Source organism: Orcinus orca, chromosome 1 (genome assembly GCF_937001465.1).
Source record: "Orcinus orca chromosome 1, mOrcOrc1.1, whole genome shotgun sequence".
Taxonomy (NCBI): domain Eukaryota; kingdom Metazoa; phylum Chordata; class Mammalia; order Artiodactyla; family Delphinidae; genus Orcinus; species Orcinus orca.
Genome location: NC_064559.1, coordinates 61,268,598 through 61,294,402, shown reverse-complemented (window position 1 = coordinate 61,294,402; position 25,805 = coordinate 61,268,598). Strand labels below are relative to the sequence as shown.

General features: G+C 39.5%; 1 long non-coding RNA gene across 1 annotated transcript in view; it reads left to right on the top strand.

The window, feature by feature from the left end:
* The first annotated feature begins 2,325 nt into the window (after positions 1 to 2,325).
* The window catches only part of LOC117201274 (uncharacterized), a 129,657-nt gene continuing 106,177 nt past the window's right edge, over positions 2,326 to 25,805 (top strand). The window contains exon 1 of the long non-coding RNA XR_004483264.2: positions 2,326 to 2,432. This is a non-coding gene — a long non-coding RNA (uncharacterized LOC117201274). The remainder of the gene's footprint in view (positions 2,433 to 25,805) is intronic.

Genomic DNA, 25,805 nt, shown 5'->3' with positions numbered 1-25,805 from the left:
CCGCATACCGCAAAAAAAAAAAAAAAAAAAAAAAGACATTAAATAGATGGGACAGTGATGTCAAGATCAAGCAAAAGACTTAATGGTAGAAAGGCCAAAGGGAAAGCAAAGATAATAGTAAAAATATGAACAAAGAAAACCACCTGAGCAAAAATTGAATATAGGCCACTAAATATTGTGCCCAAATGTCCATGCCCAATGAGTCAGGTTCTCCAGGGAAACAGAGCCAGTAGGAGCTGTGTGTATATATACGTATATAATATATTTAATATATAATTTAATTAACATAATATATCAAGCAATATTGATTAATAATTAGTATATTAGTATATTTAATATATAATTCCTTTAATAAATCTCCATATACCATATATGATATATAATATATCTTATATATATGGAGATATATTAAAGAAATTGGCTCACATGTTTATGGAGGCTGAGAAGTCCTGTGATCTGCTGTCTGCAAGCTGAGAACCAAGAAAAGTGGTATAATTCCATCCGATTCCAAAGACCTGAGAATGGAGCAAGTCCCAATCTGAGTCTGAAAGCCTGAGAATTAGGAACATCAATGTCTGAGGGCAGGAGAAGATGCATGTCTCAGCTCAAGCAGAGACAGTGAATTCACCCTTTCTCTGCCTTTTTTTCCTATTCAGGCCCTCAATGTGTTGGATGATGCCCACCTGCTCTGACGAGGATAATCTTCTTTACTCAGTCTACTGATTACTAATTCAAATGCTAATCTCTTCCAGAGACACACTTACAGATGCACCCAGAAATAGTGATTTTTTACCCACTATCTGGGCATCCCTTAGCCCAGTCAAGTTGACACATAAAATTAACCATTGGACCCAAATACGTGCTCTCCTGGGCAGTTCGCCATTCCTCCAGGAATATTCTGAGAGTTCAGCAGATTCAGAGGAGAGTTCAGCATACGTAACCAGCCCCTTTGAGGTTTAAGCATATATAATGGAATGTGGTGGGGTTTATTACATATATGGTTTTGGGACTGGGGAAATATTAGTGATGGCGGGAGCTGTTGGTATACATGACCCAGTGGGTCCTTTAAGATTTGGGTAGTCAGTATTATGAGAAAAACCTTAAGAGTTTAGCCATTAAAAGACAATAATTCAAGTTGATTTAATAAGTTATTGATTCAAAAATGTGAATAATTGGGGCTTCCCTGGTGGCGCAGTAGTTGAGAGTCCGCCTGCCTATGCAGAGGACACGGGTTCGTGCCCCGGTCTAGGAGGATCCCACATGCCGCGGAGCGACTGGGCGCATGGGCCATGGGCGCTGGGCCTGCGTGTTCGGAGTCTGTGCCCCGCAATGGGAGAGGCCACAGCAGTGAGAGGCCCGCGTACCGCAAAAAAAAAAAAAAAAAAGTGAATAATTTAAGATCTGTTTTCCAAAATAACTGTACCAATTTTCAATTCAAACAGCAGTGAGAATATCAGTGCCATTCGGCAGAATTTGTGTTTGTGTGGGTGCATGTTTTTACCTGACTAGTTTAATACGCCAAAAAAATTTAATTTCTGCTTCTCTGTTTTGAAGTTGAATTTTTCTTCAGTTTTTTTTATCGTGGTCTATCTATTCATCATGCCCATGGCCTGTCCGTCTTTTGGGGCTTTTCCTGTTAATTTGTATGAGGCATTTATATGTTTAATATTTGGGAGAACTTTGAAGTTCCTGACCTCATGTTATGACGAAGGCACTTCCTTAGAGAAAGGATTCTTCACCTGAAGTCTATCAGGTTTGGCGATAGAAGTAGTAGAGGGTGGGGGAGTGTTGTTTTTGAACTTGAATGGGAAAAAATACATCTTTATTTTTATGAACCCTTACTTGAAATTAGGATTCCTTTAACTAATGTTAGCAGTACCTGTGACTTTGCCACCAATAGAAATCATAGGTATTTTTATATCACATTGCATATATCAAATTATGATTTATCACACCAAAATTATAGTAGTTTTTAGGTCTGCTGTTAGGTCATGATATGTAATGGGGTAATTAAGAAGGGTGTATTTTACTTAACCACAAAAATTGTTAAATATTTGTATAATTTCATTTCAGTACAGTTGGCTTCCTTTATAATTCTATGTATTTTATTAAATGAATTTAAAATATTATTCTGAAAAGGGAGTCCATAGCCTTCACCAGACTGTGAATGTGGTCCATGGCACCAGACACTTAAAAATTCTTGCCCTGGAGTAACACTCATGGCTTCTTTCCATCCCTTGACTCATCTGACTCATAAGGAGTTAGAGAAGGAACAGAATATTTTCAACGCATCTGTCTGTCTGTCTATCTCTCTTTCTCTGATCTACCTACTCTCTGCCATGAAATAAACTGACCAAGAGAAGCTTTGCCCTTGGGGAGTTCTGCAGCCATCCTGTTCTGCCTGTGACAAGGCAAGCAACTTTATTCCTTGGGTAAAGTATTAGGAAATCTGGTACCGCCTCAAATCTAAACTGTAGACTCTAATCGATTTTTTATCACCAATAATGTGATATTTTGATCTCAGTCTAATTTCTGTGTCTACTACTGAACTGGTTCCAAACTTGAAAGGGAAAGAAAGGAATATTAATTATGAGTCCCCTGAAACCTCAACAATATTTTTCCAAATACTATTTCAAATTTACCTTTCACCTTTTTTAATACAGAAGCTTTTAATTTTTTAATTAGTCAAATCAATCTTTTCCTGTGTAATTCCATCCACTGCCTTAAACTTAGAAAATCCTTCTTTATATCAAATAAACAACGTTCTATGTTTTCTTCTAGTTATTTTAAGATTTAATTCTTTTTTACTTTAAAATATTAATCAACCTGGAATTTCTGTTATTGTATACTATGAGATGATGGCTCTCTGAATGGATTTTCTTTTCAAATTTCAAATAGCCGTGTGTGTGTGTGTGTGTGTGTGTGTATATATATATATATATATATAAATCACTTTGCTGTATGCCTGAAACTAACACAACATTGTAAATCAACTATATGCCAATGAAAAATTATCAAATGATTATTTGTTGAGTAATTGTTCATTCGTCCCTAATTGTACTACAAATATTTTTTGCATGCCTACTCTGTACAAGGCCCAGTGCTTTGCATTGGGAATTCAATGGACAACAAGACCCAGTTCCTACTCCTCTTAAAAATTTAAGGTACTGATTTTCAGTACCTTCCTTTTTATATATTAAACTCTTATGTAATTCAAGATCTCCTGGAGGGGGAGGGGGAGGGGGACATTACCTTGGTAAAATGGTCCACAAACACAAGGAGATTGAGATCAAATGTTTGGTTTTTTTTTGCAAGTTACATCATGTTTTATTTCTCCATTCTGCTGTGTTGATTCCTTTTATCAATGTATTTTTTTGAACACATATACACCATAAAGCAATGCATGAGGGATACCAGCACATTCAAGGTGATGTTGTCTCTAGGAAGGGGAGAACAAGAACTGAGGGGGATGTGAAAGGTATGGCTGTTGTATGTGTATATAATTTTGTTGCTTTATTTAAAAAAAATAAATAAGAAGCCCAGAAGTTGATATGGTAGAGTGTCAACATTTAAAAATTCTAGAATAAGTTGAAGGATGGTTGTATTTCTTAAATTTATAATACTATCTCTGCTGTTCTCATATTATATACTTGGCAGTTTTATAAAGAGAAACAGGTGTACTGGGATGGCAGCTAGCTGTTTCTCTGTGTCTCTACTTTCTCCCCTGTGATTTCATAGCCCATATATAGACATACTGCCGACACACTTATGTGCATTGTTGTTTGAAGAAACAGGAATGGACGAAACACCATCCCCACGAAAACCATAAGAATTTAAGTAAATGTCAGAACATTCAGTAACAGTCATCATGTTTGAGAAGGGGCATATCTCTGCTCAGGAGGATAAAGAGTTTTTTTTTTTCTTTAACATCTCTGTTGGAGCATAATTGCTTTACAATGTTGTATTAGTTTCTGCTGTATAACAAAGTGAATCAGCTATACGTATACATATATCCCCATATCCCCTCCCTCTTGTATCTCCCTCCCAACCTCCCTATTCCACCCCTCTAGGTGGTCACAAAGCACTGAGCTGATCTCCCTGTGCTATGCAGCTGCTTCCCACTAGCTATCTGTTTTATAATTGGTAGTGTATATATATCAATGCTACTCTCTCATTTAATCCCAGCTTACCCTTACCCCTCCCCGTGTCCTCAAGTCCATTCTCTATATCTGCATCTTTATTCCTGTCCTGCCCCTAGGTTCATCAGAAACATTTTTTTTAAGATTCCATATATATGTGTTAGCATACAGTATTTCTTTTCACTTTCTGACTCACTTCACTCTGTATGACAGACTCTATGTCCATCCACCTCACTACAGATAACTCAGTTTCATTTCTTTTTATGGCTGAGTAATATTCCATTGTATATATGTGCCACATCTTTAGCCATTCATCTGTCGATGGACACTTAGGTTGCTTCAATGTCCTGGCTATTGTAGATAGAGCTGCAGTGAACATTGTGGTACATGACTCTTTTTGAATGATGGTTTTCTCAGGGTATATGCCCAGTAGTGGGATTGCTGGGTCATATGGTAGTTCTATTTTTAGTTTTTTAAGGAACCTCCGTACTGTTCTCCATAGTGGCTGTATCAGTTTACATTCCCACCAACAGTGCAAGAGGGTTCCCTGTTCTCCAAACCCTCTCCAGCATTTATAGTTTGTAGATTTTTTGCTGATGGCCATTCTGACTGGTGTGAGGCGATACCACATTGTAGTTTTGATTTGCATTTCTCTAATATTAGTGATGTCGAGCATCCACTCATGTGTTTGTTGGCAGTCTGTATATCTTCTTTGGAGAAATGTCTATTTAGGTCTTCTGCCCATTGTTGGATTGGGTGGTTTGTCTTTTGATATTGAGCTGCATGAGCTGCTTGTATATTTTGGAGATTAATCCTTTGTGAGTTGATTCATTTGCAAATATTTGCTCCCATTCTGAGGGTTGTCTTTTCATCTTATTTATGGTTTCCTTTGCTGTGTAAAAGCTTTTAAGTTTCTTTAGGTCCTATTTGTTTATTTTTATATTTATTTCCATTTCTCTACGAGGTGAGTCAAAAAGGATCTTTGGGTGATTTATATCATAGAGTGTTCTGCCTATGTTTTCCTCTAAAAGTTTTATAGTGTCTGGCCTTAACATTTAGGTCTTTAATCCATTTTGAGTTTATTGTTGTGTATGGTGTTAGGAAGAATTCTAATTTCATTCTTTTACATGTAGCTGTCCATTTTTTCCCAGCACCACTTAGTGAAGAGGCTGTCTTTTCTCCATTCTATATTCATGCCTCATTTATCAAAGATAAGGGGACCATATGTGAGTGGGTTTATCTCTGGGCTTTCTATCCTGTTCCATTGATCTATATTTCTGTTTTTGTGCCAGTACCATGCTGTCTTGACTACTGTAGCTTTGTAGTGTAGTCTGAAGTCAGGGAGCCTGATTCCTCTAGCTCCATTTTTCTTTCTCAAGATTGCTTTGGCTATTCGGGGTCTTTTGTGTTTCCATACAAATTGTGAAATTTTTTGTTCTAGTTCTGTGAAAAATGCCATTGGTAGTTTGATAGGGATTGGATTGAATATGTAGATTGCTTTGGGTAGTATAGTCATTTTCACAATGTTGATTCTTCCAATCCAAAAACATGGTATATCTCTCCATTTGTTTGTATCTTCTTTAATTTCTTTCATCAGTGTCTTCTAGTTTTGTGCATACAGCTCTTTTGTCTCCTTAGGTAGATTTATTCCTAGGTATTTTATTCTTTTTGTTGCATTGGTAAATGGGAGTGTTTCCTTAATTTCTCTTTCAGATTTTTCATCATTCCTGTATAGGAATGCAAGAGATTTCTGTGCATTGATTTTGAATCCTGCTACTCTACCAAATTTATTGATTAGCTGTAGTAGTTTTCTAGTATCATCTTTGGGATTCTCTGTGTATAGTATCGTGTCATTTGCAAGCAGTGACAGTTTTACTTCTTTTTACCCAATTTGTATTCCTTTTATTTATTTATTTTTTCTCTAAAGCTTCCAAGACTATGTTGAATAATAGTGGTGAGAGTGGGCAACCTTGTCTTATTCCTGATCTTAGAGGAAATGCTTTCAGTTTTTCACCATTGAGAATGATGTTGGCTGTGGGTTCGTCATATATGGCCTTTATTATGTTGAGGAAAGTTCCCTCTCTGCCTGCTTTCTGGAGGTTTTATCATAAATAATAAATAAGGTGAATTTTGTCAAAAGAATTTTCTGCATCTGTTGAGACGATCATATGTTTTTCTCCTTCAGTTTGTTAATATGGTGTATCACATTGATTGATTTGCGTATATTGAAGAACCCTTGCATTCCTGGGATAAAACCCACTTGATCGTGGTGTATGATCCTTTTAATATGCTGTTGGATTCTGTTTGCTAGTATTTTGTTGAGGATTTTTCATCTATGTTCATCAGTGATATTGACCTGTAGTTTTTCTGTGACATCTTTGTCTGGTTTTGGTATCACAGTGATGGTGGCCTCATAGAATGAGTTTGGGAGTGTTCCTCCCTCTGCTGTATTTTGGAAGAGTTTAGGAAGGATAGGTGTTAGCTCTTCTCTAAAGATTTGACAGAATTCGCCTTTGAAGCCATCTGGTCCTGGATTTTTGTTTGTTGGAAGATTTTTAATCACAGTTTCAGTTTCAGTGCTTGTGATTGGGCTGTTCTTATTTTCTGTTTCTTCCTGATTCAGTCTTGGCACGTTGTGCATTTCTAAGAAGTTGTCCATTTCTTCCAGGTTGTCCATTTCATTGGCATAGAGTTGCTTGTAGTAATCTCTCATGATCCTTTGTATTTCTGCAGTGTCAGTTGTTACTTCTCCTTTTTCATTTCTAATTCTGTTGATTTGAGTTTGGCTAATGGTTTGGCTAATGGTTTATCAATTTTGTTTATCTTCTCAAAGAACCAGCTTTTAGTTTTATTGATCTTTGCTGTTGTTTCCTTCATTTCTTTTTCATTTATTTCTGATCTGATCTTTATGATTTCTTTCCTTCTGCTAACTTTGGGTTTTTTCTGTTGTTGTTGTTCTTCTTTCTCTAATTACTTTAAGTGTAAGTTTAGGTTGTTTATTTGAGATTTTTCTTGTTTCTTGAGGTAAGATTGTATTGCTATAAACTTCCCTCTTAGAACTGCTTTTGCTGCATCCCATAGGTTTTGGGTTGCCATGTTTTCAATGTCATTTGTTTCTAGGTATTTTTTGATTTCCTCTTTGATTTCTTCAGTGATCTCTTTGTTATTTAGTAGCATATTGTTTATCCTCCATGTGTTTGTATTTTTTACAGATCTTTTCCTGTAATTGATACCTAGTCTCATGGCGTTGTGGTCAGAAAAAATACTTGATACAATTTCAATTTTCTTAAATTTACCGAGGCTTGATTTTTGACCCACAATATGGTCTATCCTGGAGAATGTTCCATGAGCACTTGAGAAGAAAGTGTATTCTGTTATTTTTGGATGGAATGTCCTATAAATGGCAGTTAAGTCCATCTTGTTTAATGTGTCATTTAAAGCTTGTGTTTCCTTATTTATTTTCATTTTGGATGATCTGTTTATTGGTGAAAGTGGGGTGCTAAAATCCCGTATTAATGTGTTGTTGTTGATTTCCTCTTTTATGGCTGTTAGCCTTTGCCTTATATATTGAGGTTCTCCTATGTTGGGTGCATAAATATTTACAATTGTTATATCTTCTTCTTTTATTGATCCCTTGATCATTATGTAGTGTCCTTCTTTGTACCTTGTAACATTATTTTAAAGTCTATATTTTCTGATATGAGAATTGCTACTCCAGCTTTCTTTTGATTTCCATTTACATGGAATATCTTTTTCCGTCCCCTCATTTTCAGTCTGTATGGTCTAGGTCTGAAGTGGGTCTCTTGTAGACAGCATATATATGGGTCTTGTTTTTGTATCCATTCAGCCAGTCTGTGCCTTTTGGTTGGAGAATTTAATCCATTTACATTTAAGGTAATTATCAATATGTATATTCCTATTACCATTTTCTTAATTGTTTTGGGTTTATTTTTGTAGGTCTTTTCTTTCTCTTGTGTTTCCTGCCTAGAGAAGTGCCTTTAGCATTTGTTGTAAAGCTGGTTTGGTGGTGCTGAATTCTCTTAACTTTTGCTTGTCTCTAAAGGTTTTAATTTCTCCATCGAATCTGAGTGAGATCCTTGCTGGGTAGAGTAATCTTGTTTGTAGGATTTTCCCTTTCATCACTTTAAATATGTCCTGCCACTCCCTTCTGGCTTGCAGAGTTTCTGCTGAAAGATCAGCTGTTAACCTCATGGGGATTCCCTTGTATGTTATTTGTTGCTTTTCCCTTGCTGCTTTTAATATTTTTTCTTTGTATTTAATTTTTGATAGTTTGATTAATATGTGTCTTGGCATGTTTCTCCTTGGATTTATCCTGTATGGGACTCTGTGTGCTTCCTGGACTTGACTATTTCCTTTCCCGTGTTAGGGAAGTTTTTAACTATAATCTATTCAAATATTTTCTCAGACCCTTTCTTATTTTCTTTCTCTTCTGGGACCCCTATAATTTGGATGTTGGTGCATTTAATGTTGTCCCAGAGGTCTCTGAGACTATCCACGATTCTTTTCATTCTTGTTTCTTTATTGTCCTCTGAGGTAGTTATTTCCACTGTTTTATCATCCAGGTTTCTTATCCGTTCTTCTGCCTCAGTTATTCTGTTATTGATTCCTTCTAGAGAATTTTTAATTTTATTTATTGCATTGTTCATCATTTGTTTACCCTTCAGTTCTTCTAGGTCCTTGTTAAATGTTTCTTGTATTTTGTCTATTTCCAAGATTTTGGATCATCTTTACTATCATTACTCTGAATTCTTTTTTTGGTAGACTGCCTATTTTCTCTTCATTTGTTTGGTCTGGTGGGTTTTTACCTTGATCTTTCGTCTGCTGCATATTTCTCTGTCTTTTTATTGTGTTTACCTTACTGTGTTTGGGGTCTCCTTTTCACAGGCTGCAAGTTCGTAGTTCCCATTGTTTTTGGTGTCTGTCCCCAGTGGGAGAGGTTGGTTCAGCAGCTTGTGTACGCTTCCTGGTGGAGAGGACTGGTGCCTGTGTTTTTGCTGGGTTCGCTGGATCTTGTCTTTCTGGTGGGCAGGTCCACGTCTGGTGGTGTGTTTTGGGGTGGCTGTGACCTTAGCGTGATTTTAGGCAGCTTCTCTGCTATTGGGTGGTGTTGCATTCCTGTCTTGCTAATTGTTTGGCATGGGGCATCCAGCACTGGAGTTTGCTGGCCTTTGGGTGGAGCTGGGTCATAGCATTTAGATGGAAATCTCTGGGAGAGCTCTCGCTGATTGATATTACATGGGGCCAGGAGGTCTCTGGTGGTCTAATGTCCTGAACTTGGCTCTGCCACCTCAGAGGCTCAGGCCTGACATGAGGCTGGAGCACCAAGACCCTATCAGCCACATGGCTCAGAAGAAAAGGGAGAAGAAAATGAAGGAAAAATAATAATAAATTTAAAAAATTATGAAAATTTAAAAATTTAAAAATTAATAATAAAAAAAGAAGAGAGCAACCAAACCAATAAACAGATCCACCGATGATAACAAGCTCTAAACACTAAACTAAGATAAACATAAAAATCAGAAACAAGTCAGTCGCAGACAGCGAACCCCAAGTCTACCGTTGCTCCCAAAGTCCACCGCCACAATTTTGGGATGATTCGTTGCCTATTCAGATATTCCACAGATGCAAGTTTCATCGAGTTGATTGTGGGGATTTAATCCACCACTCCTGAGGCTGCACAGAGAAATTTCCCTTTCTCTTCTTTGTTCACACAGCTCCTGGGGTTCATCTATGGTTTTGGCCCCACCTCTGCATGTAGGTCACCCTAAGGCATCTGTTCCCTGCCTAGACATGAGGGGGTTAAAGCAGTGGCCGATTAGGGGGCTCTTGCTGAATCAGGCCTTTGGAGAGGGAGAGGTATGGTAGTTATCATTGGAATGCAGGGCGAGCCTGCAGTGGCAGAGGCCAGAGTGATGTTGCAACAGCCTGGGGTGCGCCATGTGTTCTCCCAGGGAAGTTGTCCCTAGATTATGGGACCCTGGCAGTGGCAGGCTGTACAGGCTCCCGGGGTGGGGGTGGGGGTGGGGGGGTCGGGGGGGTGGATAATGACCTGTACTTGCACCCAGGATTCTTGGTGGCTGCAGCAGCAGCCCTAGCATTTCATGCCCATCTCTGGGGTCTGAGCTGATAGCCGCAGCTCGCCCCCATCTCTGAAGTTCATTTAGGTGGTGATCTGAATCCCCTCTCCTTGTGCACCCTGAAACAGTGGTCTCTTGCCTCTTAGGCAGGTCCAGACTTTTTCCCAGACTCCCTCCTGGCTAGCTGTGGCACACTAGCCCCTTTCAGGCTGTGTTCACGCAACCAACCCCAGTCCTCTCTCTGGGATTTGACTTCCGAAGCCCAACCCTCAGCTCCCAGCCCCAACTTGCCCCGTCTGGTGAGCAGACAAGCCTTTCAGGCTGGTGAGTGCTAGTTGACACCAATCCTCTGTCTGGGAATCTCTCCACTTTGCCCTCTGCACCCCTGTTGCTGCGCTCTCCTCCATGGCTCTGAAGCTTCCCCCCCGCCCCCGCCACACCCCATCTCTGCCAGTGAAGGGGCTTCCTAGTGTGTGGAAACTTTTCCTCATTCACAGCTCCCTCCCAGAGGTGCAGGTCCTGTCCCTATTCTTTTGTCTCTGTTTTCTTCTTTTTTCTTTTACCCTACCCAGGTATGTGGGTATTTTCTTGCCTTTTGGGAAGTCTGAGGTCTTCTGCCAGTGTTCAGTAAGTATTCTGTAGGAGTTGTTCCATAGGTAGATGTGTTTTTGATGTATTTTGGGGGAGGAAGATGATCTCCACATCTTACTCCTCTGCCATCTTGAAGGTCCCCCAGACCAAATGGTTTTCACGAAAGACAGTTTAGTTATTTTTCTACTCTTCTCAACTGCAGTAACCAGGGCTGAGTGTAACTTTCCTGGGCAAGGATGCAGTGAGTAAGAAAAAGGAATGGTCATTTGGCACTAGTTTATGGTCCAAGAAAAATCATTGGCAGGAAAAGAAGGAAAACTGAGACTAGGGGAACTGGCATCCGCATCAGTTGATCCTACTTGACTTGAAGTAGGATCAGAGTGATTGTACTGAGGTGAGAGAATTATAGGTCTTGTGAGGGCTATAGGACTTAAGTTGGGGACACAGTTCACAAACAAATGGATGTTTGTTCATGGTGACATGTTTGAGAAAGACAAAGAATGATTCGCTCAGAATCAGAGAAGAAGAAGAGGTAGATACAGGGGCTAAGGTCTTTAGGCAGGATCCTGTACTGCTCTGAGTGTGTCTGCTGCCAGCTTTGATCATTCATCTGGCTGCTCCCACAGGACTCACACTGGCAGATGAACAGTGGAGGTAGTCACTCATATTTCGCCGTGGCCCTTCATGCCACATGGGACCTACTTGTGAGGAGCTTTGTGTTACGGCCAGCTTATCCATGCATCATCTCTCAAGTACCCAAGAAGAAACCAGAGCCAGAGCCTCCTGTCTCCTGCTCCTTCTCCAGTATCACAACCCCGCCATGCCCAACACCATACCTCTCCCTGCAGACACAAGCTTGCTCAGAGTCCCACACAAGCCCTGTCTCATGGGCCTTTGCCCTCAAATGCGACACCTAATAAGAATGACAAAATATCTGTCACCACAGCTTCTGTCAGAGTCCCAATTCAGCCTTTTCACACTGTCTTTATCCCTTTGTGTCCTCCAACCCCTGATCTGCTCTTCTCTGGGCACAGGGCCAGACCCAATCATTGAAACTCATGACTCCTTTGTGTTCTGTATTAATCAGATGACCTCCATTCGGCACAGTCGGCTTCCTTTCATCTACTTTTTTTTTTTTTATGTTTAGATCTTGCTTCTGTCACACCATTTTGTTTTTTAAGAGTTCTCAGTGTGCATGTCTTTAAGCTGAGAATGACTTCTGAGTCTTGGAAATGTATTGCCAGCTACAGAAGATTCCTGATAATAAATTCAGGGCAACAATCTGGTATCTGATAATAGGAACCCCAGAGGAATAGCAAATGTTGCCCTCCTCTGGGTTTCTCCAGATGTTTGGCAGTGAGGTCCCACCTGGAGTTTGAGAAGGAGGAAAGACTTTTCTGAAAGCACTGCTCGATCCAGTCAGTTCTTGTCTGGCACGAACCCTTTGCATGTCTGTAAATCTACTGTAGGTACTGAGGGGAGGGGAAGGAGAGTGAAGGCCCAGTCTTCTCCCACTTACTTCTCAGTGCTTAACACCTGGCAGCTACTCCACACTGTTTGTGTGCCTCCTCCACTTTGCAGGTGAACACCCAGACTGCAGCCGAGGGTCCGTACAACTGAAGTTGCTTTTCCCAAAGTGAAGAGCACCCACCTCAGTGGGCTCTCAGTAAGTCTCAGAAATCAAGCCAATGCTATGCCAATCTCTCCCGTCATCCAGGGATCCCCTGGCTTTGATACCCACCACATGCCCTCATACACAGCCTCCTCATCCCTGCCAGTGGCTGTTAAGGCCCAAATATCACCACTGACCACTCCTTCCCTCATCCGCTCCAGGCAATCTCATTCATTTCAGATCACCTCAGTTAAGAAAGGCCAACAAGAGATGAGCACCTTGCTTCTGCCATAGCAACAGGAACTAAACAAACAGGGTGTTGGAGCAGATTTTCAGTGAGAAGTCTGTCTTTTCCTTCAGGTGTTTGTTGAGGGCAGACCCTGCCAACTCTGAATGCTCAGCCCCCAGCGCAGCCCTGGCATTCAGAAGGCTCAAAAAGGTTAACAAGGATCATAACTATAACTTTGAACTTTTTGGTACCATTGCACCTGTCCTGGGTATTAGGTTGTGGAAACCACATTGACTAACTGGATGTCAAATGAGAAAGACTAGGAAGAGAAATGGCCTAGGGACCATATGATATGAGAGAGTGTTGAAGTCTGATTTAGCATATAATGGCCCAATTTGGGAACAGAGAATGTTAAATGGAACATGACAGTTGTTTTCAAATACTTGAGAATGGCCATATAGGGGGAGTTCAGTCTTATTTTAGATAGTCCCCAGTGTGTGGGGGAGGAGAGAAATAGGACCAATAGGTAAAAGTTATAGGGAAGCAATTTTCAGCTCAATATAAAAACACTTTTCTAACAATTTGAGTGGTTCAAAATGGATCACACTGTGGATTAGTGACTGTCCCACCACTGGAGATGTTCAAGTTGGCAATAAAACCCACTCTAGAGAGGATTCTAAATTGATTAGTATAAAGGAGCAGATGATCTCTGAAGTTCCCACTGATTCTAATTTCTTATGATCATCATATCAAGGAAAAAAGGAAAAAAATGGAAGGTGAAGTTCAGTACAGTTGCACATTTGTTGATTCTCCATGATATGCCGTGATTTTGTGGTTATTGGGTCAGGTGCTGGGCAGAGCTGTGGAGTTACAAAGAATAAGATGAGAGTTCTGGATTCATTCATTCATTCCTCCATTGATGTAACAATAAATGGAACTCGATACAAGAAACAAATAGCAATAGTGTCATTAATTCTACCTGAGTAGGTTGGTAAGAACTTTAAAGTTGAGATGACACCCTGGTAGAGCTTTTTAGAGGTATAAATTATCCCCAGGGAAGTCATTCTAAAGAGATGGGGTTTCCCACGCCAGGCACCAAAAGAGACTGGAATGGTCTTGTTCTATGTGCAGACATACCTTCCCACATGTACAGAAAATGCCAGCAGGACAAATGTACACCCGTTACAGGCAAGTTAAGTCAAGTAGCAAAACTGGACCCAAACAGCAGAAAATGTAGTGGTGGCGTAAAGAGACATGACCCTGTAAATAATAATTTAAAAAAGTTTTCTCAAATGAGGTCCTGCCAAAGAGAGCCCAAGATTTCTGGGACGGCTTCCACCTCTTCTCTTCTTCAGCAGCCTGTTCCAAGTTCTCTAAGGACTGAGTCTTCTTTCTTCTCTTTATCACCCAGCTCTCCTTGATGAAACTTGATGAGAACAAAAACCTTAGGCTTTTTCCATTTGAATCACGATATAATGGATGATGTGAGGGGCATGGAGAGGGGACATCTGAAAAGAGATTCTATGCTAGAAGCAGAATTTAAAATATTTCACAGGTTATTACATACTAGTACCCACGAAGTCAAGAAAGTCTGGCTTACACTACCTCTGTGTTAATTTGTTCAGGGTTTTTGTTGTTGTTTTTATTTTTACTTTATTTCCTGCCTTAGTGAGGCCTCTCTGTAAACTGTCTTTTCCATTCAACCTCACACATAATTATTGAACACCTGTTATGCATATTTCCACCATGCTCTATCTATATCTCTCCCCGGTCACTCAATCATTCATTCACAAATCGTGGTTAAACCACATACCATGTGCCAAGCACTGTTTAAGAACAAATGATATAACAGTGAACAAAACAAGACAAAAACCCCATCCCTCACAGAAATTTCTCTTCTGTGTTCCCTCTGTCACCTTTCTCAGCCCCGAACCTTGAGTACAATACAGAACACATCTTTTGAAACTGCATTCTCCAAGTAGGTCGTCTTCTTGATCTGCCCACTCTGGATAAAACTTTGACTATAATTCTCAGTTAGAGCTCAACAGATTCAGAAAGTTATTTATAATTCTATCTGAAGGGTATTTTAACTAAGGACTTTATGAAAATACCACCGAAGGTGGTTGAACTTCTTAGTATTACATTACAATTTATAGAAAATTAAATTCTTGGTCTCTGCTTCCATAATTGCTATAATTTCCTAGTTTAAGTGTCCTCACCAATTGATTTCTAAAAATACATCTCTTCTCTCAACTCTACTGAAGACCAGACTCCACTTAATGGCCAGGCAGAAATGCCTTACCTGACAGCTTCCTGTGTCTTTCTGGGACTCTGGCTGCTCTCTTAATGTCTCTGTGTCTCAGTTGCTCATCTGTAAAATAACCTAATAATAGTAACTGCCTCATAGGATTAGAGTGATGGTCAAATGAATTAAACTTGCTTTAAACTTGAATGAAAATCCTTTAAAGGGGAAATAATTTTAATAAGTGTTAGCTAATGTTTACTGTTGTTGTTGCTCCCTTGACCCTTTGCCTGTTCTATGGTTTTACTGTTTCAAATCCAAAGGCCACAAAGTATAGTGTTTGGCTATAGCAGACACCAAATAACACATAGAATTAATTAACAAGTTGGTACATGAAACATGAGTCCTGTCCTCAAGAAATTCACAATCTGTAGGAGAAGCAGACACATACGCAACCCACTATAACAAGAGTCAATCTGTAGAAGACCGTACAACAATAGTATGAGATGCTAAGGGAGGTATTAATTCTTCCCGGAAAGATTAGAGAGGATAACACCAAGGAGACTTGACAGTGAGATCAGACCTAAAGTCTGTATTGTCTGACTCCCTACTGGGGTGTCTCACCTGGCAGATAGTATTTGTTCAACCTCTATTCAGAACAAATGATGAACGCCATGTGGGGAAAGGGAGTCAGAGAAAGGACCCATTCATTCCCTAATGAATGGGACCCAAGGCTCGGACATGAAGATTCCACACAGCAGTTTTCCACCCAAACCCTGAAGGTATCCAAGCTTGCCCCAGCCGTTAGGAATGCAACTGATAAACATCTGTTATTACTGGAGCATGACTCTAAAGTGTGTCACCCTCTTTCCGGGCCACTTACCAAAATAACCTTTCAAACTACACTTTGTACTTTCCCTTATTAAATCCTAACACAAGTCACGGTCTTGTTCCATACACTGCCATATTTAAAGTTCCCTCTTAATTGAATGCCTCTCAGAGCTGTCACACCCCAAGCACCACGTACCCCTATCCCACTGTTATAGAGAGAAAATGGAAGTGCCCATGTCTGGGGGTCATGTCAGGGAGACAGTGATGACTGTGGGCACTCGCTGGGTAAGTACACAGAGTATGCCCGAGGGATGGATCTTCCACGCAAGACAGGTTTTCAGGAACTAGGAGAAAACACCACCTCCAACTCATGCAGGACAAGGTTATTTGTGGTTAAGAATTAGTTCACACAAAACCAAATGTCAAAAGTACATATAAGTGCTGCAATGAACATTGGGGTCCATGTGTCCTTTTGAATTATGGTTTTCTCAGGGTATATGCCAAGTAGTGGAATTGCTGGGTCATATGGTAGTTCTATTTTTAGTTTTTAAGGAACTTCCATACTGTTCTCCACAGTGGCTGTATCAATTTACATTTCCACCAACAGTGCAAGAGGGTTCCCTTTCTCCACACCTGCTCCAGCATTTATTGTTTGTAGATTTTTTATTATGGTCATTCTGACAGGTGTGAAATGATACCTCATTGTAGTTTTGATTTGCATTTCTCTAATAATTAGTGATGTTGAACATTTTTCATGTGCCTCTCGGCCAATTACTCAGCCATAAAAAGGAAAGAAATTGGGTCATTTGTAGAGATGTGGATGGACCTAGAGTCTGTCATACAGAATGAAATAAGTCAGAAAGAGAAAAACAAATATCGTATATTAATGCATATATGTGGACTCTAGAAAAATGGTACAGATGAACCTATTTGCAGGGCAGGAATAGAGACATAGACATAGAGAATGGACATGTGGACACAGTCGGGGAAGGGGAGGGTGGGATGAATTGGGAGGTTAGGATTGAGATGTACACACTACCCTGCATAAAATAGCTAGCAGGAACGTGTTATAAAGCACAGGAATCTCAGCTCGGTGCTCTGTGACGACCTAGATGGGTGGGTTGCAGGGGAGGGAGGTCCAAGAGGGAGGGGATATAGGTATACATATAGCTGATTAACTTCATTGTACAGCAGAAACTAACACAACATTGTAAAGCAATTATACTCCAATAAAAGGAAAAAAAGTACATATAAGTAACCTTTAAAGAAATGTGAGAAGAGCACTGAATCCCATACATTAGTCTGTGGAGCAGTCATCAGTGGGCTGTAGAAAACTACCTGAGGAGCTTGGGACAAATACAGGTTTCTAGACCCACCACCTCCAAAGATTCAGATTCAGAACATTCAGAAATCAGTATGCTTAACAAGACTCCAAAGAGCTGCTTCTTTTTTTTTTTTTTTTTCTTACTGCACTGAGAGACTTGTGGGATCTTAGTTCCCCCACCACGGATTGAACTCAGGCCCACAGCAGTGAAAGTGCCAAGTCCTAACCACTGGACCACCAGGGAACTCACCAAAGAGGTTCTTCTGTGTGGGCATGTTTGGTAGCCCCCCGACCAGAGACATCTGTGCACAGTCATCAAGACAGTCATGGCCAAGGTGAATTCATCAGCCTCCTCTGGACCTGGCGCTGAGATGGACAGTCTATAATTTCCCCTTAGCCTCAGCTGCAAGCAGCACAGCAGTGACCAGGAAAGCTACCCTGTGTGTGTTTATTTGCAGGCAGTGTGCCACACCATTTGACTGTTTTCAGCAGCATTGCTCCCACAGGCTGGGAGGTCATGACCAATTTTCTTTGACACTTAAGAGATTTTTACTGCTGCTTTTCAAAGGGCTGAGTAAAAAGCTGCAAAGGCACGGAGGAAACATGTCTTATCAGAGGTGTGACTGTAGAAATGGTTTCTAGGTAGAGTGGGAGGGGTATCCAGGGTTCAAAGAAGTTTTGAAGATCACACCTTAGAAGAGCCTGTGATTCAGATTCCTCCTCCAAATGTTCTTCTGTGTTGAAATTTTTCATTGTCCTCCCATCTTATTCACTCCAAGATGGTAACATAAGGAAGCAGGCAGGCTAAAGAGGAGGCACAGGTGTGGGAAACTTCTGTTTTTGTGACTCCATAAATACAGAGGGAAATATGTAGAGTCTCTCCACCTGTTTTTCCAGGCCTGCCTCCTTCCCCTTTGTAGGGCATGTTCCCACTGGGGGCCCAATGTAATAAGTTAACTGAAGGGTGTGAGGGTGGAGAAGCAGAGCAGTTTAATGGGGGAAACAGAATGTGAAGTCAAGAGGGATAGGTTGTAATTTTAAGTATGGTGGCCTTACTCATAATGTGACTTTCAGCAAAGGTTCCAAAAGATAAGAATGTGAACCTTGCAGATACTGGAGGAAAATTGTTCCAGGCAGAAGAAACCACAAGTGCAAAAGCCCTGAGATGGCAAACTAGAGGAACAAGGAACCCCAGTGTAGCTAGAATGGATTGAGGGAAAGAGAGAAGAAAAGAAAATACCTGTGCAGTAATGCAGTGGGCAGGGAGCAGATCATGGAGAGCGCCGTAGGACACACTATGGACTCTAGTTCTTATTGGACAGTTTTTGAGCACAGGTTTAAAATTAATTTATGCTTTAAGTAAATCACTGTGCTGTATTGAGAACAGACTTAAGGGAAGCAAAGACAGAAGCAAGGAGACCAGTTAGGGGGCTACTGAAACAACCATAGTGAGATGTGATGACAGTGGTGGTGGTGAGAAGTGGTGGAATTCTGGATATATTTTGAAAATGGAATCAACAAATTTGCTGACACATTAGAAGTGAGGTATGAGCAAAAAATGAGGAGTCAAGGATGAATCTTGGTTTGAGAACTAGATAAAACAATTTCCCATTATCTGAAAGGGAAAAGACATAGAGAGGCAGATTTGGGAAGAAATCTCAGGAGCTGAGTTATATACATGTTAACTGTGAGATGACTATTAGATATCCAAGTGGAGATACAGAGAATGCAGACTGATAATGTACAGTACTCAAACTATTGCATGGTAAACAACAAATATTAGCTATTATTATGAAGATTTGAGAATTCAAATTCTTTCACCCTTTTATTCTGTTTCCATACACTGTGGATATTATCCAAGAAACATCACTTGAAAATAAGTTCAATCCCCACTTCTTTCCCATGGTCACTACATTAGTTCAAGTTCATGACTTCTTAAACAATTGCGTCTTAATTTGTTTCCATGTTTGCCCTTCCCATCCACTCTCACTACTTTCAAGAATTCCACAGCATTTCTCTAATCTTTTCACTCTCTTGCCCAGAAGCTTTCAAAGATGCCCCATACTTAATAAATAAAAGGGAAAATACGTTTAACTAGGCATTCAAAATTCTTCATGAATTGGTACTAACCTTCCTTGCAAGCAAGCCTGATTTACTTTCCTACATACACCCTAGGATCCAGTCCAAACTGACCTGTGTGCCTTTAACATACCCTGTATTTCTTGTTGTGTGGCACTTGATCAATGTTTTCTATCAGTTCTAGAATCACCCTCCTCATGTACTCACAAACCACTTCATTTTCAAATAACCTATCATATAAGATTACCTCAAAACCACAAAGTCTCCTGCATTCTCCCAATTAGAAGCAAAGTCCTCCTATTATAAGAAGATTCAATCATATGTTTCCCACAAAAGTATATGCCATGCCTTTGTGACACTTAATACTTTTTCCTTGCATTGTTATTTTTGTGCATATATTAACTCCAAGATATCCTCAAGGATAGAGATAAGGATTTATTTCTCTTTGTATTACATATATCACAATGCATTATAAAAAGTAAGAATGCCTATTGAATTAAATTCATTTATTAAATACATATTCTTAACTAAATGTCATATCACCAAATCAAAATAAATCAATATAAGTGTCATTATCCTTGATCTTTTGGGCAAAAATACTTAATTCTAAAACATAATCTCCAAATAGAAAAATTTGCAAAAAGCTGCTTTAGGACAATATCTCTCTTAGATAAAGTAAAAGGATTTAACCTACCATCCTGTAACAACCAAAATACCAGTCAATCTTAAAAGGAGTCAGAGAAAAGAGACATATTACACATAGAGAAAAAAGAAGATAAGGATGACAGAAGATTTCCTAATGGAAACAATGAAAGCAACAAGACAATGGAGCAATATCTTTAAAGTACTGAAAAAAAACTGTCAACCTAGAATCCTATACCTAGCAAAAATATCTCTCAAAAAATCATGATGAAATAAAAGCTTTTTGGATATATGAAAAAAAAGTTAAAAGAATTTATAATCAGCAAACTCATGACATAAGAGATGTTACAAGAAGTCTTTTAATCAGGATGAAAATGATACGAGAGAAATCAACAGAAGCTTCTAATTACTCTTTTCTTTTTAGATTAATTTGCAAACAACTTTACTGGCGCAGCCCAAAGACTTATTCTGCAATTTGAGTAATGTTAATTATATGAGACTAATAAGCTAGAAAATAGCAAGCTCTGTGGACCTATTCAGATGGAAGCTCCATTTTCAAAATACAATTGCCATTCTGTAGATTCTGTATTGCACCATCTCCCAACACACACACTAGTCTTCAAGACCCTTCTCTAGTTCATTCCTGCTGATAAGACTTCCATCATTATCCCTTTTTCCTTCTTGTGGCTCCTGCTTTCACTCCTGGTTCTCTCTCTACAGACCATAGGTAGTCTGGAAGACCACCTATGTCACATTTGCCAAGCCAACTACCAAAAAGCATAGAGATATAGGTGTATTCAAATGGGGATGAGGGAGGGGAGGGTTGGGTGGAATACCAAAAACGTATGAGATATGAATGCTATCTTCAAGGAGCTTACGATTCAGAAAATCAGTTTAGCATTATCATAAGTTTACATAATAAAGATTGTTTAAATTGAATCCGATTATATGATTCAGGCTCTACATTGTCTTTTTGATAAATATTTGTGGAGTACCTCCTCTCTGTCCAAAACAAAAATCCTACCTTGCCTATATTCCCGTCAAGGGAGACAGACAATTTTAAAAAACATATACAAAATACATAGTAAAACAAATTTGTTACATGCTATGGAGAAAAATTAAGCATGGAAAAGGAAATGAAATGTAGTGGTGGCTCAATTTTCAATAGAATATGCAGGACATGAGATTAACAATGTCTTAACTAGGTAGAGAAGACTAAATGGAGAAAATGGGCACCGAAAAGATGGAATATAAGAAATGATTGGGACAGATATTGCAGATCAGGCTGGGCTAGGCTGTCAATAGATTAGAAATGGCAGCAAAAAAAAAAAAAAAAGGAAGAAGTAAAAATGACTTCCAAGCAGAAGTACTTACAGCAGTATCATTATGAAAGATGAGAAATTAGAAGAAGCAGTTCATTTGAGGGGAAAATGACATGACTGAAATCAACTGAGTTCCAAGTGTTGGTGAATCATTTACAGGAAAAATTGCCCATTAGGAAAAAGGAGATGTGGGCTTGGAGCTCATTGGATTTGGTCAGAGCTACAGATAGAGATGCAGAGCCATCACGTGAAGTTAAGCAATGAAGCCCTGAGGTTCCTGAAACCAATAACGGAAAAAGACAATACTTTGAAAAACAATCACGGATGTTTGTTGGTGGGAGGAGAAAATGCAATAAGTAAAGGAAAACAGAAAAAAATGCCCTTAGCGTTATATGAAAAGAAATAAATAGTATTAAACAGTGAAAATAAAAAAGTCAGGAAAGAGGAATGAGGTCATAAAGGAGGAGGACTAAAAAAAAAGAGTAGTGACAAAAAGCATTTTATAGGTTGTTATAAGGCTACAAATGGGAGTTGGCAACTAATGATGATAATCATTAATTATAATACTAACAAGAGGTCATTGGGTTTTGTGTTAAAGAATGTTCAGTGATCTCTGAAAGAATTATTTCTGTAGTTGATAGGGGCAGAGGCCATATAAAAGCGTTAGGGGGGAAATGTATGTGAATAGGAGAGAAAATTGATGCAGACTGTTTGCTCTATATATGGAGCAATGATGGGACAGAGGCCATCCGGGCACAGAGAGGAAAGCAAACACTCTATAATGAATAGTCATGAGCTATTTGTGCATGACAGAGATCATAAAACAAGAGAAGTAAGAGGGTAGGGGAGACCCTGAAACTAATCAGCCTTTAAGACTAATTTCCAGGCTATAGAAGATACAGGCGATTGAGCACCTAGTTAAATAACACCAAGAAGCAATCAGAAAAATTCAGATTGTGGCACATTTTGTAGAACTGATCTGCTTTCCTCACTAGTCAATAACATGGCAGAAAATAGAAGGGGGCTGGGGAAATGTTTGGATTAGATAAAAATGAAGTGACACAGTGCTCAAATATATGTAAGCCCTGTTTGAATCCTAATTTAAACAAACCAATTGTAAAAAGACATTCTGAGACAATGATGGAATTTGCTTCAAGATACGATGCAAAGAGAGAAGGGAAAAAGTGATAAAGTAAGCGGGCAAAAATGTTGATAATTTTTTGAATGTGGGTGAAGGGTATATGAGGGAATCATTCTATTCTCTCTACTTTTGTATATGTTTGGAAAATGTTACAATAAAAGTTTAAAACAAAATTATGAGAGAAATGAAATTACTGAGGAACACAGTCCCAGAGAAGAAGCACAGAGAGTGGCTTTGGGATGCAAGAAGGAGTTTTGTCCTTTGAAACCGGAGAAAATCAACAAAGCCCATGTGAAAAGACTGTGCTGAGGGGCAGAGGAGAGAAGTGAGAGAAAGTAAGGAAGACCTTGCATGGTGACCTCAAGATTCTCAGCAAAGGAAAAGCAAAGTTGTCTCCCCACAATGGAAAAAACATGAGATTGAGGTTGGGGTGGAGGTGGGAGAGAGATGACACAGCCTTTCACATCGCCAGAAAGAACAATGGTGGAAAATCAGCACATACTCAAAAAGCACCAAGGGCCTAGGAGAAGCCTAGGTTTTATAGAAGACCTAGTCAGAAATTCTGAGATCTCACCAGCTACAAGACACCCACATTGTTTCTGGGGATTTCAGTGCCTCGCACAAAGAGGCAAATTATTAGGGGACTTTGGAACTTGTCAGGATCAGTTAGAAGTAGTTTTCTTATTGTTTGTTCACATATTTGTTTTTATAATAAGGAGATGTTTATTATGTCTTGGAGAAACCACAGAGATGGCTTTCCCTTTCACCAGTGCCCAAGGTATGTCCTGCCCATGGTACTTTATTAATCTCCAGAGATCACACTACTCCTCCCAACCTAGCATGTACCATAATAAGAAGTATGCAGCCACCTTATCATCTAAATAGGCTAGGTCTCACCAGCACAGTTTCTGGTAGGTATAACCTCACCAATACATTTTGTCCCCTATAGCTCCTAGGATAATTGATAACAATATTGATTCCTGTTCCTGCTTTCTCATCTAGATTGGTCTCTAAGCAAAAAAAAAAAAAAAAAAAAAAAACTGCTTGTAAACTTTCTTAGTATTGTTCCTAGAGGTCCAAACCTCCTTTGGGCAGTAGGTAACTTTTTCTGTCTCTATTTCTCCCAGAGTCCTTTGGATTCCTTTGTTTTTCTTTTCCAGCCAGACTCCTTAAAACCCCACTGCAATCCCCTTCCACAAGCCCCTAGAATTCAAAGAGATGGTGTCCCAAATACTAGATATAAATTTCTTCAGAGCTTTGAGTGATTACAGTTGGCTAAGAGATGCTCACCTTACAGTGACCTTCACTATTCAGAGAAGTTAGCAAATCAATCTTAGTTATCCTTAAGGAGGACTTTATGGTGAGGGGATTGGAGAGAGGCATGCAGGCTGACTCTTCTCCTTGGGGAAGGAAGAGATATGGAACAGCAAATTAAGAAATCCTGGCACCCGATTGCTTAAGGGCCTGGCACACAGCCATCCAGAGAAACTGCTACTTCCCTGCTTCTATTCATGGGCTCCAAGGCCACTGCCATCATGGAAATTTCCTGCACTTGTGGAAAGTCTCCAGGAAAGCAGAACTGCAGAGTCCTATCTGTGCTGGGCTGAAGGATACTGTTCTGGCGATCTGAAAAGGATGAATTTGCTAATTAAATGATGGGTGTCAGTTAGATTCCCAGGGAATAATTTAAAACAAAAGAGAGAAAAAAACTGCTCTTCACATAATATGGGGTCTATAAAAGACTTTGCATTGAGCCTAGCACATAACAAGTGCTCAAAGCTACTAGTCCTCTTGTAAACTGAATTTGGTGAAGAAAAGTAGGCATGTATGGAACATCTGAGGTTCTAATAATGTTCTGTTTCTTGATTTAGGGTCTGGTTACACAGGTGTGTTCAGTCTGTAAAAAATCATTGAGTTGTATACATATGATCTCCACACTTTTCCCTACGTAGGTTATACTTAAATTAAAAGTTATTAAAATTTTTTAATGTTGCTTTACAAGTGAGTGATCTATTCACTAAACTAAAGACAGCTCTACTTGAGTTAATTAAAGCATTTACGTGAAAGATTTAAATTTTAATATCTTTTAAAATATTCAGTAACTTGAAAATCCCCTCCCATATTTTCATGGGCTTCTTTATCAAATAAGTGCAGGAAGAAAATCAAGAAAGAAGGAGCCCTATTATATTGGGTTTGGCCAAAAGGTTCGTTCATTTTTTCCCATAAGATGGCTCTAGTAGTGCTTAGTTCTTCGAACTTCATTCGAAACAATTTTGTTAGATTTTATTACAACAGCTGTCATATCAACGTGCCTTTTTGTAAAAAAACATCAAAATTCATGAATTTTTGTGCAGCCATTTTAATATTGAAGATGGAAGAAAACAACATTTTCAGCATATTATGCTTTTTTATTTCAAGAAAGGTAAAAATGCACCTGAAACACAAAGATTTGTGCAGTGTATGGAGAAGGTGTGGTGATTGATCGAACGTGTCAAAAGTGGTTTGGGAAGTTTTGTGCTGGAGATTTCTTGCTGGACAGAGCTCCATGGTCAGGTAGATCAGTTGAAGTTGATAGTGATCAAACTGAGTCATTAACTGAGAACAATCAACATTATACCATGCAGGAGATAGCTGACATACTCAAAATGTCCAAATCAAGCACTGAAAATCATTTACACCAGCTTGGTTATGTTAATCACTTTGAAGTTTGCGTTGCACATAAGTTAAGAGAACAAAAACCTTCTAGACTATATTTCCACATGCCATTCTCTACTTAAATGTAACGAAAACGTTCTGTTTTTAAAACAAATTTTGACGGGTGATGAAAAATGGATACTGTACAATACTGTGGAGCAGGAGACATTGCGGGGCAAGCGAAATGAACCACCATCAACCACACCAAAGGCCAGTCTTCATCCAAAGAAGGTGATGTTGTATATATGGTTGGATTGGAAGGGAGTCCTCTATTATGAGCTCCTTCCAGAAAACCAAATGATTAATTCCAACAGGTACTGCTCCCGGTTAGACCAACTGAAAGCAGCACTCGACGAAAAGTGTCCAGACTTAGTCAACAGAAAATGTGTAATCTTCCATCAGGATAACACAAGACTGCATGTTTCTTTGATGACCAGGCAAAAACGATTACAGCTTGGCTGGGAAGTTCTGATTCATCTGCCATATTCACCGGATACTGCACCTTTGGATTTCCATTTATTTCAGTCTTTACAAAATTCTCTTAATGGAAAACATTTCAATTCCCTGGAAGACTGCAAAAGGCACCTGGAACAGTTCTTTGCTGAAAAAGATAAAAAGTTTTGGGAAGATGGAATTATGAAGTTGCCTGGAAAATGGCAGAAGGTAGTGGGACAAAAGGGTGAATACATCGTTCAGTAAAGTTCTTGGTGAAAATGAAAAATGTGTCTTTTATTTTTACCTAAAAACCGAAGGCACTGGGCTTCCCTGGTGGCACAGTGGTTAGGAATCCGCCTGCCAATGCAGGAGACATGGGTTCGAGCCCTGGTCTGGGAAGATCCCGCGTGCCGTGGAGCAACTAAA